Source organism: Aplysia californica, unplaced genomic scaffold (genome assembly GCF_000002075.1).
Source record: "Aplysia californica isolate F4 #8 unplaced genomic scaffold, AplCal3.0 scaffold00002, whole genome shotgun sequence".
Classification (NCBI taxonomy): domain Eukaryota; kingdom Metazoa; phylum Mollusca; class Gastropoda; order Aplysiida; family Aplysiidae; genus Aplysia; species Aplysia californica.
Window position 1 is genome coordinate 3,197,556 of NW_004797272.1, and position 13,850 is coordinate 3,211,405.

Here is a 13,850-nt window from a genome sequence, read left to right on the forward strand (position 1 = left end):
AAAGTGGAGACGAAAGCAGACGACAGAACGTGGTCGGAGAACAGGATAGGAGGTAGAATGAGTACATTTTAAAGAAGTAAATTTTTCCGTCGCCCGGGACCTATTGAATGAGAGGTGAACACCGTAACCTCAAGACGACGAGAGCCCCCTCATTCGAAGTTTAAGGTCATGGAGATTAGAGGGTAGCGGTGGACCATATCCACACAAGAAAACAAAACACACTGTGAGGTCTGTGGATCTGGCACGCCAAGCAGAGAGAGCAACTGGTCGCTTTTAAGAACAAGCGGGGCTATCCCAGATTTCGGGGGTTTCCAGAAATCTTGACCTCCACCAAAAGTGGGCGTTGCTCTACCTATAGGAGATGTTTGATTTCATTGGTGTGTATATTTGTTTGGTTATAGAGAAAACTCTCCTTGTATTTTTTTTTATAAACCTGAACTAGGGGCAAAAACTTTACCTTCGATTTTCTCAAAACAGCATTTTTCGGGATAGCCCCTTGTGCTTAAAAGCGACCAATTATGTCTTGGGCCTCTTTCTAACCAGTCCATCGCTGGGACACATTTTCATTTTTTTCAAAACTCGAACCACCAGATGCCACTGAGGCGCTGCTTCATCTTGTTCAAACATGGAGTGATGCGAACCAGAGTGCAGTGACTTGTAAAGCATTTTTGGAGCATGTCGATATAGGACAGGTGTGGCATGTGACGGTGTATTTTACAAAGGAAGAACGACACGACAACAGCACCACCTGTGACAGTTTAAAAAAAAAATAGACAACTCCTATTTCAAATGGCCACTGGCTTTATATGTAACAATGCTTGGGAACAAAAGCAATGCGTCATAAAATCGGTTCACTCTTTTCTTGTTATTCAAAACTTAGATAATAAAGCCTCTTTCAAAAGGTCACAGGCTCATTTCATAACAATGCTTGAGATCTGGAGCAATGTGTCCGTGAATCGGTTCATTCTTTTTTAATCGCCCTGTATTTTCACATTGCGCATACTATTACTATAGCTGATTGCTTATTTTGAAAACAAAAGAAAAACTGTTCACTTAATCCATCTTTCTCCTTTTATGTTGTTGTTGAATACTTCTGAGAGTGAGATTGCGGGTTCAGGGGCACGAGCCTCTGCTCGGTCTGACGTTGTGTCCTTAGGCACTTTGCATGAATTTCACTCTTCGCTAGGCCCTTTCGGAGACGGACATTAAACTCGGAGGTCCCGCCTCTTAAATAACTAAACAGTGTAGATAAGGGCGTTAAACCCATACCTTTTCACCATTTATTTTTACTCCTGAGAGCGTCGCTTAGTGAGTAGACACTGATACAAGAGGGGGAACGCGACCATTCTACGTCAGGTTTGAAACGTGTAATGGATGTGAACATCACGTAATCTTGATTTGTACTACATAAGGATCAACTGGTAATACTATCTGAGTCAGATCTTTGCTGTTTGCAATTTTTAAAAACATTTCAGGTCCCCTTTCCCCTATTCCGAACAATTTCAAAAGTAGATCAATCTGCTCGAGAAGATGCAGTCGTCCCTTTCTTTCGGAACATTATGAGCCTGACACACAGAAGAAAGTATAACATGCAACTGTAGTGCCGTCGCAAACTTTATTGTAAGGACACATCAGATCATCATCTTGGCTGGTCACGACTATCCTACATGGAACATAACAATGAGGGAAACGAAGGGGCAGACGAGGAAATCGATGGGAAGGCAACATCAAAGTGTGGGCATGCTGTGACTAGAACATATGAGATGCTGCGAACCGAGAGGAGTAGAAGATGCTGGTTGCAAAGTCGTCAGTGGTAACCTGAAGTTTAGCTAGACTACGGGATGGGTAAAGATGAAGGCGAAGAGCAGTGCTATCGCTTAACCGCCTCAATCTTATTCATAAAGAGGAAGCAATAAATTAAGACCAAAAGCAGAATCATCAATAATGTTTGCATCATAATCTCAAGAAAAGGGACACCACAACGTTCAGCAATTTGAAAGAAATGGAAATGGAATTATTGAAGTTCCTCTCCTCAGATGAGCATGGTGTTCTGAAATTGTGCTTTGATAAGGACACTCTGGCTTTCAAAGAAAACGAGGTGGAAACAACTGAAACAAGCAACTCCATAAGGGTGTCCTTTTTATTTACAATCTCAATTACGCATCTGTCTCTTCACCTCTTCACCCCTGGGAAAGGAAAAATAAACAAACATTTCCATGTCATAGTCTACTATTAATTTGTATCACACGTTAAAGTTTGATTAATTAAGTTTCCCACAACAGATTAGTCCGTGCGGTATTGCCTATGTGCGTACATTACATGATAAAACAATAGCAGAAAGAACAAGAACGTTAAAAAAAAGAAAGCGTTGGGAGCTCAAAGTCTCGCTCTCAAGAAAGACCTGGGGAGGTTTAAACAGGTAATAGTTATGTTCTCGTTAGATGTGAGCGTGGGTTAGTGTAGTATGACCTTTGTAACACCGTTGCCACTGTACATGAATAAAGCCATTCTAGAAACCAGAAAATAAAGACTTCTGTAGATTGTATAGAATCTACGTTGCGATGGGTTCGAGCTGCGGGCTCGACGTTGTGTCCTTGGGAAAGGCACTTTACACGAATTTTCCTCACTTCACCCAAGTGGGAATGGGTACCCGGCCATAGACTGCGAAAGATGTTGTCAGTATCTTCGTGTCTTAGCGCCTATAAATGGCCGCTTTCCCTGTATGCTTTCCAGGAAGTTGAGATTGTCTTAGAATGTTCTCAGGTCTGCTGGGGTAATAGTATAGATTGTGAAGCGCACAGAGCTAGCATCTGCGCTTGTCCGCAATTTTTGCCTTTTCCCCCAAAAAATAAAGACAAATAAAGAAAATTTTAAAAAACACCGCTCGGGAATAAAAAATCGAAAAACAAACCGCGGAGAATAAAAATCGAGAAACAAAAAATGAAAACATACAAAAAAAAAGAAAATAAAGAAACCGAACATCATTAGCTTTACTTTTAGAAAGAAAAACTAGATCTAGAAAGTTCACGTTCACTTCCGCTTCACTTCGTCTCTTTCACACGTGTTGACACCACGTTGATTTGTTATTTTCAATGAAATTTCAAGTGATGAATGAGTACGTTACATACTATCCATGTATTGCTGTTTCCCTTTAATTTGTCCCTCTTTATTGTGTTTCAATTTTCCTTGTTATTGTTCTGATGTGTTCTTTTTTCTGTTTTTGATCTTTATATAGCGTATGCCATTTAATTTGATGCTGTTCCCGTCTTTTTAAAAACATACAAATGTGTTATGCTAGAGCGTGTCTCTATCGAACTAAATTCTGACACTGACAGGCCCCTGTGTGTGATTCCATAATTTACATGTAAGTAATATCCTGCACTTTTTCTTAAATTACACTCGTTGAGGGTTAAAACGGCCAATCTTCGGATATTTTATTTGTTAGGTTTTTTTTGTGGTTGTTTATGTGCTGTTCTAATTTTAATTTCATTCTGTTCTGAAACCTTTATTTATCCCGTTTTACATCCTGTTTGGCTACAAATGATATTCTGGTTGCTTAAAACAGAACACAAGAAATTCTGGTGCTTTATATTAAGTTACCTCTATCAACATGCTATATTATACGTCGTCACGGAGAGTTGAAAGCTTGAAAATTAAAGGCATTTTTTGGCAACTTTTGCCATTTCTGTGGCAACTTTTGCCATTTCTGTGGCAACTTTTGGCAAAAAGAATGGCAACAAACGAAGATGCTAGATAGAGCTTGCTATTGAGCAGGGATTTGCGCTATACAAAAGCTATATTATATCATTATTATTTCAAAAGCCCCTCTGACAACATACATTTAAGTTTTATTGTCACACGTCACAGGAAGCAGATATTTTCAGGAAGGTGATCAACTCATTGAAATTGAGGGACTCTTCCTCTTTTCAATCTCTCCAAAGATGTATTTAAAGCCATGAAATATGGCTGTTACAGGATCACCGGAACCGACATGATAATGACATCCATGTTACTGTTATGGCGCGTCCTGTTATAGACGGGTATCAAGTTTACCTATTATAACGAATGAGGTAGTTTTTATTTCATAGATTAATCATCATAAAGTTACTTCTTCCTTGATTGCAAACGCAATAACGATGTCTCGCCATTGGGGCATATCAAGGCAGTCAAGATCTGAAAAAAGGGGAAAGGGGGGGGGGGGGGGACCAACACTTAGACTACTTCCTCCCTGCCTTAGGCCCAGACATAATTGTATCAAACCACGTGCTGCTTTAAGATCGTCTGCCAAGACGCAAAAGATCATTGTCCAGTAGACAAAACGCCCAGTGCTTACATTTCATTCAATTTGTAATGGTTATGAAACTAAATTATTGAACTGCATGTGTTACATATAATTTTTTTCTTTGACATTTTTTTTCTGATCTCTTAACAAATTGTCTAGCTAGCATTGTAAATATCTAACTCAGTGTTCACATATGTCGGATCGGCTCGAATGCATTGATTGTCACAAGTCATGCATCAAAATGCTGGAAAAGCTGTCAGCAGAAGAATGTGACCCTTTGGCACTCGGAGTCCTTGCACGTAGACATGGAGACTGCTCACATTATGACTTCGTCACTAACGCTTGACATCACAGAGTGCGCGGGGTAGCAGGACAACTAGGGTCTATTGTAAAACGAGCTCTTTTTTTAATTTTACAGAAGCAAAAAAGACTGATCTGTCAATAGCGTATCCATCAAAATTACCTGGGATTTCAATTTAAAGTTTATTATCTCAAAATAATCGCATGACTCAGGGATTTATTTTAGTTGTTTTGTTGGGGGGCGGGGGGGGGGGTTGTGTTTGGTTGTAGTGGGTTTTTTTGTTTTGTTTTTATGGGGTTTTTTTTAACAGGGCGTGCGCCACTCTCCGCGCCCTAGAAAATGAAGAAATGCGATTTTCCACGATGTGAAATGTCGAATGGTAGACCTATAGTTTTGACGCCCCAACACTATTGGATTATTTGAGAGGCGGGGCCTCCGAGTTTAACGTCTTTCTTCAAAAGGACTGAGCCAAATAGAACATTCCTGTAAAAAAAAACCTTTCCCAAGGACACAACGTCGGACCGAGCTGAGGCTCGAACCCCCGGACCCAAAGCCTCATAATTACGGGTCCAGTAGCCACTAGACTACCGACGCCACTCAATTTTCGAAAGAACACACACACAAAACAGAGTTAAGATACTTCTGCTGCTACCTCAAGGTGTGTCATTTTTATCTAGGACAGGGGCGGCTCAAAACAATTGATTTGAAACCTGTACTACGATTTTCTACCGAATACAAGGACCTAGAGTCAAAAACGGGGGGAAAAGGTTAAGAAATTCTTCAGTGGGTGGCTGGCGGGCGCTTTATTGTGGTGTGCTCCTTCATTCCTGTCCTATCGTTCTTATTTCTCCTCCTCTTTTGTGTTTGTTACTCATGTAACACCTCTTATCTCTGGCACTAAACTGACCTAGTTGTGTCGCAAGTGTCGTAAAGCATTTAAAAGTTAAAAGATAGTCTTTGATTTACCTGCCTTACCTGCTGGGGGAGTCAAAGATCCGTTTACCTTCGCTTTGGTGTCGGAAGCACTAAACGATGAAAAAATCCGAGCAATTTGCTGACTATGTTATCTATGTCATAAAGCGATAATAATATATTGCCGAGGTACCAGATGATTCGTCTCAGATGTAGACAGACGATGGAGGTTGGTGCATGCTACAGCTTTCCCTGTTCCTTTGGTGATCACCTCACAACCTGCACCCTTTTACGTTAAGATTTCCGACACGCGCTGAGAAAAAGTAGAAACTAGACATAAAAACAGAATTAACCGAGAATCCCTTTGAACGTATGACAACCCACCCCCAATAAAATAAAATACAATAAAGTTGAGTAAAACAAAAACGACCACTGTGAAAGCATACGAGCAGAAAGAAGTCAAAGAGATAGTTTTTTAGACGGATTTCCCAAACGAAATGAATGCTCCCGCAACCTATACACAGGATAGACTATCGTTATTTTATGCTATTTCAAACCTGTTGATTTTATTCCGCTTATTCAACAAAAACCATGCAATGTTGTTGTGAGGACGTGCATATTATGTATTCATGATATGATGAGATACGATATGAATATTATTGTCAAATGCATGGCAATCCCTGTATAATGCAGACAGGAAATTGTCATAAATATGCATGTGGTTGAAAACATAATTTAAATCCACGATAACATAATAATCAGATTCTGAAATGTGAATACGTGTATCGATATTGAATGACCTGACAGCACTTAGGCTATTTTGCGGTTAATGTTGGCAGTTATTCCGTGGTGTCGGCAAAACGGTGCCCAGGGGGATGGGGGTGGGGGGTGGGGAGGGAGATTGGGGGGGGGGGGAGCTAGCCTATTGAGTAACTGTGGCCATTCCATAGTGGTTCGGACAGATACATGTAATAGTAGTAAGGCCTAAGTAAACGACATAAGGTTGTTAGACAATAATAATAATAATAGATAGATAGATAGATAGATAGATAGATAGATAGATAGATAGATAGATAGATAGATTTTGTATAGCGCAAATCCCCACTCAACAGCAAGCTCTATGCTCTTCACAATCTGTACTACGAGGGCTGTCCCACGGAAAACCGGAAAAGGTCCATAAAAGCAACAATATTTGTCCTATTATAATAAAAATGTAACACATCATACCTCAACGTGTGCTTTATTTCTCAATGTAATCACCATCCCGCTGGACGCATTTTTTCCATCGCTGGATCAGGGAGAAGATACCGTCCCTGAAGAATTTTTCGTCAAGGGATTTCAACCAATCTTTCACGGCTTCCACGAGGTCTTCGTCGTCGGTGAATCGCTGTCCAGAAATATGGCGTTTCATTGGTCCAAAAAGGTGATAATCTGACGGGGCCAAGTCAGGACTGTGAGGTGGGTGTGGCAGAACTTCCCAGCCGAACCTTTGGATCCAGTCTTTCGTAGCGTTTGCGGTGTGTGGCGTTGCAAAATGACCCCGCTGGACAACCGACCTGGTCTTTTTCGGTGCACAACCTCTCTTAACTTATCAAGAGTCTGGCAGTATCTGTTAGCATTGACAGTTTGTCCTGGTTCCAGAATTTCAAGAAGCAGAACACCCTTAGCATCCCAGAAAACCGTGGCCATGAGTTTCTTCTCCGATGGCTGAACTCTAAACTTTGTCGGGGGAGGTGAAGACGTGTGCTTCCAAACCATTGAATCCCTCTTCGTCTCAGGGGTCTTGTGGTGTATCCAAGTCTCATCACCTGTAATAATGCTTCTCAGAAATGCTTCATCGTATTGTTGGAGGTCTCCAGATGCGTTCATGACTCCCGTGACAGCTTGGCGACAACGATTCAACAAAGTCTGAGACATTTCAACACGACGCGTCTTGTGGTCAGCTGTCAGCTCTTTTGGGACCCATTGAGCAGAGACCTTTCGATAGTGCAGCTCATCAAACACTATCCTATGGACAGTTGACTTTGAAATGTTTAGCGACTCGGAAATTTCGCGAATTTTTAGGCGCCTGTCTGTTTGAATGAGTTCGTTAACGCGACTCTTGTTGTCTTCAGTCTTGGCAGAAGAACGAGGTCCTTGGTGAATTTTGTCATTGATTTCCGTATGCCCGGCTTTGAACTTACTACTCCACTCATATACCTGTGACTTTGCCATTACTTTCTCCCCGTAAACTGACTTTATTTCAGCGTGTATATCTATAGGTTTGAGACCTTTTGCGGTCAGAAACCGAATGACAGATCTCACTTCTATCCTTGACCAATTTTCCAAGTGGGTAGCTATCTTTGGAGAACTGCTGTGTTCGTTTTGTTAGTGCGATGCTCATGGTGTTCAATCTGGAAATTTCAATATGATTGTTTTACAAGTGTGCGTTTACAGAATGTGAAAATATTGAATAGTTTTCAAATTACAGCCAAATTCCGGTTTTCCGTGGGACAGCCCTCGTATTACCCCGGCAGACCTGAGAGCATTCTGAAACTACCTCAATTTCCTAGGAAGCATACAATGCGAGCGGCCATTTAAAAGGCGCTAAAACACCGATATACCGACACGATCTTTCTCTGCCTATGGCCGGGTGGGTACCCATTCCCACTTGGGTGAAGAGAGGAAAATTCGTGTAAGTGCCTTTCCCAAGGACACAACGTCAGGCCCTCGGCTCGAACTCCCGAACCCGCAACCTCACGATTTCGAGTCCGGTAGCTTAACCACTATGCCACTAACAACATTGAAACAGGAAAAGTTGGCGATTTGTTAAAAACTGCAAGGGCGTTTCCTCTTTTCAGTGCGACTGGAGAGGTCTCTGTGTCTTCTAGTAGTACATGTAGGCCTACCTATTTCGAAGATTCAATTTATTGATGTCGCATCGGTCGCAAAAGAAGTGCAGCCATAAGTAATGCCACCCTCATCTCTAACCTATAAGCTATAAGTGGGAGGACCTAATTCATAAATAATACATGCTTTGACGTCAAATGTTTTCCTCCTCTGTTTATTTGTTTGTTTTGTTTGAGTAGAGTTAAAGGGAAGCACATCGACACAATAATGGTCATTTAGTGCTGGTGGAAAAGTAGGACAGACAGACAGATGACAACAGAGAAAGAGTAAAGAAGTAGGACCTACCTAGGCTACCTAGGCTACCAATGGCGCCCTCCAACCACCCGCTCTTCAGTTTGGGATCTCCTTTATCGCAGTGTCGTCCGTGTTTGGAAGTTCACCAGCCTGGTGTAGGCCTTGTGTATGCATCGACAGACTCGAAGTCCTGATTCCTCCAGGTTTTGTTCTTTTCTTTTAGATCTGATCTCTTGCTACTTGCAAAGACTCATCACTTTAAAAAGAATTACATTTTTAAGCGCATTTCAAAGTCAACATCTGCATTTTTACACGAAGACTGGACTATAGGGGTGTTGTCGGTAGCCTAGTGGTTAGGCTACCTGACCAGTAACGGTGAAATTGAAGATTCTGGGTTTCGAGCCTGAGCTCGGTTCGACGTTGTGTCCTTGGGAAAGGAACTTTGCACGAAATTCCTATTTGGCTGGGCCCTCTCGGAGATGGACGTTAAACTCGGAGTTCCCGCCTCTTATATAATCGACTAGTGCTGATAGGGGCGTTCAACTTTACCTTTTGCTATCGATTCTAACTGCCCAGTAGGACAAGAAGTGGTATCTCGGTTCTAATCACTCAGTTTGTGCTATGTACCGAAAGTGAACTGTCCTAGATACGACAAGCATGTAATACTTTACTGAATACGTCATGAGACTTTGCCAGAACCTGGTCAGAGAGGTTTAAAAAATAGTAAGAACTACATCGTACTAACATGTACTTCCATTCAGGTTCGGTGCCATGACTGCGTTTAATGATAATTATAATAATTATAATAATAATAATAATAATAATAATAATAATAATAATAACAACAACAACAACAACAACAACAACAACAACAACAACAACAACAACAACAACAACAACAACAACAACAACAATAATAATAATAATAATAATAATAATAATAATAATAATAATAATAATAATAATTGCATTTATATAGCGCATATCCATGCTCAAGAGCACGATCTATGCGCTTTACAACTATTTTTACCCCAGCAGACCCTCTGAGAACACTCAGAAACATTCTCGGCTTCCGCGGAAGCATACAGTAATAATACATAATATTCACCTGCAATTACTGCAGCAAAATGAATATTTTGTGAGAAATATTGATGTTTGTTGATGGTCACTTCGGGACTCTGATGAGCATAACTAGTATAAGGACAGAAAATCTCTGCGAGATGTAATATCTGAACGACACCATGTTTAAATTCGGTATCCCTAATATGTTTTGAGCTGCTATCAAGCCTTGGAAAACGAAAAAAAAAATCCAATCCGATAGTGTAATATATTTGATGTAACATATCATCATAGCTACGAGTGCAAGATGGCCTGATCAAAATAGCTCTCTTTCCCAACTCTTCTTTTGAGGCACCATTATTGTGATATCAAAATTTGTCTGTCTATATTAGTAATACATGTATTACGTTGCACACTGACATAACAAGATTATGAGGACAGTAGTTTCTTGAGAATTCGAGAATCTTATTAAATAAGAGTCATTTTGTTCTGTGCAAACCTCTGGTTACATTTTTGTCATCACAGTTATGAGCATCAGAAGAGAATACTATGGACAATCCTAGGAAGTTATACTTTTTAATCGTGATTTATCGTAGTTCTGCGGCACAAATTGGCCTCAATGCCCTGTAACGCTCTCCATTAAAACATGTATTTTTGTCCCTGTACTTCTTGGAATTCGCATGTCTAAGGTGATGTAACTTAGTGCTTTGCCGTCAACGCAAAACGTGTTTTTTGACAAGAAGAATCTCCGTACTTGTCCATTACTGCATAAATCACTTCAAAACTCCAAATCAGGACACATTTTACATTCCCCTGTCACTCCATACACACAGACAACCACCAAAAATCTGACGCTCATAACTCTGATGACGTAAACCATGACATCGAAATTATATTTTTGCTACTGTTCATTTTTCTCCTGTGCTCAAATGCCGTGTCGTGTGAGTCAGCTGAAAGGAGCTTGCTTCGGTTACTGCTACAGGCCAAAAATAGTAGTCACGTGCAACAAAGTACCTACAATGTTAATTGGTCATCTGACGCTCCTAACATGATGTCGCCGTGCTTCGATTTCTTTAAAAGTATCTTTCGGGAAATGATAACATTGTGCGTCCGGCTTATGGTTCCCGGTACGGGTAACGAGCCTGGGTCTTGTGCAATTGACACAGGGGGACATAGTAGTTGAGTGAGGACAGCATTGTATGAATGTTACTTCCTTGTCTACAGGAAGAAAGCCCTCGCGAGATTTCCACTGTAGTAAACCCAAGGAGTTTAGTTCTAAACTCCTTGAGTAAACCTAGCATCTGCGTTTGTCGCGGCCGCGCGGGCCGTGATTTTTGCATTAAAAAACAAACAAACAAAAACAAAGCTACTTCATAACATATTAGATATGTACTTTGATCAGTTTTAAGATGTCCATGTGTATCTATTTTCATGCGGAGATTTTATGAACATTACCTACTGTTTATATTGCTGTCGGACTTTTATTTTTATTTTTCCCTCTTTGTTGTGTTTTAATTTGTTGGTGTATTAATTTTTCTAAAAATTGTCCTGATGATTTGTTTTTCTTTTTTTGAGTTTATACAGCGTAATGTCATTTAATTTAATGCTGTTTCTACCCTTTAAAAAATATAAATGTCTTATGTTTAGAGCATGTTTCCACCAAAACCGAATACTGACACTGGCACGCCCCAATCGTGTGTGATTCCACAATTTACTTGTAATATCCTGTTGGCCAACTTTTTCTTGGATTACACATGTTTAGGGTTAAAACAGCCAATCTTCGGATAGGTGGACACGCGACCTTATTTGTTAATTTTTGTGGTTATTTATCCGTGCTGTTCTATTTTTCATTTAATTCTACTGTGAAATTTTTATTTTTCACGTTTTTACCTTGTGGGTGACTACAGTAAATGATATTCTGAATGCTTAAAACAGAGCACAAGAAATTCAGGTGCTTTAGATTGTAACCTCTATCAACATTATATTGCCATATACGTCGTCACAGAGAGTTGAAACTTGAACATTAATGACAACTTTTTGGGGGGTAACTTTTGCCACTTTTTGTGGCAACTTTTGGACCCCAAAAAAATGGCAACAAACGCAGATGCTAGGTAATCGAGTTTTGTTGCTCATAAAGCATGTCTAGACGTAATCAAAATGTACAGCCCTGTACGATGGCAACATTTATGCGCATCAGACACATTTACATGGCGAAGTATTTACTTGTATGCCTGAAATACGATGTGTTTAGACGTTCATGAGTTAAAGACTCCATACATAAATGCATGTTTAAAAGTAATGGCATTGTTTTCAGGCGACATACTGAAATATGCGCAAAATAGCTGCAAAATCCTTACATTCCATCCTTTTTGAAAGACACTATAAACAATGCGCAATACAAAAATTCTTTGCTTGTGCTGCAACTGCAGCTTATATAATATTAACAACATAATACGAGGTGGGTTCAATAAGTCTTTGGTATAAAACTATGAAGGAATAGAGATAGAGCTTTTTAACTTGGTGCACATACTTTTATTTCTCTACTTAGTCACAATGCAGAGTAACAGTAACGCATTTCTGCCACCTCTCTTTGACCTTCTAAAGTCCTTGAGAGAAAAAATGGCCGCTGACAAGTCTACAACAGCTTCAATGGCGTCCTCCTCCTCGTGGAAACATCCTTCACTTCGAGTGATTTTTAAAAAGATTAGGAAACGGTAAAACGTCTTAGGGGGCTAGGTCTGGTGAATAAGCTGGGTGTGACAGGATTTCAAAGCCTCACTGTTCTGCTGTCTGGACTGCTTGTTGTGTTGTCATACAGTAGGAGGACCCCATTACGGAGTTTTCCTGGCCTTTCGTCACTAATCCGGACCGCAATCTTACTTGCAAACCCGAGTAGTAGCCTCCTGTGACTGTTTTTCCATTTTCCAGGTAATCAGTCATGATGATACCTTCACAATTCCAGAAACGCAACAGTATGAACTTTCCACTTTATGGTGTTACCTTAGCCTTCTTTGGTGAGGGAGGTGTTTTCCACTGCATGGAGGACATGTTTTGTTCTGGATCAAAGGATAAATCCATGTTTCATGCATAGTCGCTATGTTTTTAAAGAATTTTGTGTCATTTGACTCAAAACCCTCTGCTTCGTTTGTTCACAAGTCAGAAGGCAGGGTATCCGCCGTGCAGACACCTTTTTCACATAAAGTAGTGCTGGGCGGCTAGGTTCCCGATTATTGACAGCTAGGAATCGTACAAATCGACTCCGAACCCAATTACTTACTTTCTAATTATGTAATTTTTTTTCCCGTGGTTACCTGGTTGGCTCCAAACATTTTCAGGATTTCGGATGACCTTGATTTCGGAACACTACGAAACATCAACTTCAATTTTTATTATTAGTAGATCTCTACACTCATTCTTTTCCACATTGTGAGTTGTCTACCATTATCTAAATCATGTTGTTTTTTTATGTCCAACTATGTTTCCATATGTACCGATTTGCTGCATGTCTGAATTTTAACCATGCACAATGACATTGAATTAAAATGTGCGTATTTTTAGAAGAGATTTTTTTTTTATTCTTTTTTTTTTTTTTGGGGGGGGGGGGGGGGGGGTTAATTCTTCTAGATTGCGCAAGCGTTTGCCTTACTTCTTTTATTGTACCGCGTTCAGTATCTCCTATAAAATGCAATTTATTAACTCTTTATCTCTTAGGGGGGGGGGGGGGGGGGTAAACCCACTATGCCAGGGCCCTTTTGGGTCAGCTGTGGGAGAGGCTGATGGATAGAGACTTCACAATGTGCTCACTCATCCGCGGCTGAACAGTTCTTATTATTGGAAGGTAAACTTGGGTAAACTATGGGAGGAACCAAAAACCTCGCTTACTTGCTAGTTAGAGAGCGGTTCATTTGTAGGAGGGGCTAACAATTACATGAATATAATGGATTATGACAGCTCATCCACAGTGTTAGGGGCCGATATATATAATTTATGAAAACGAGTCGGGCGATGAGAGACGTGTGATCATCTTACAGCTGTTTTGGACAGTGCCATTGAATAGAAAAAAACGCAAGAGAAGTAAAAGTGGCAATTTATACACGTGGCTGTCTTGGACAATTGTCCATTATGGCAGGTTCAGCTGTATTTAAAATAAGAGTAAAAATAACGGAAAAGGAA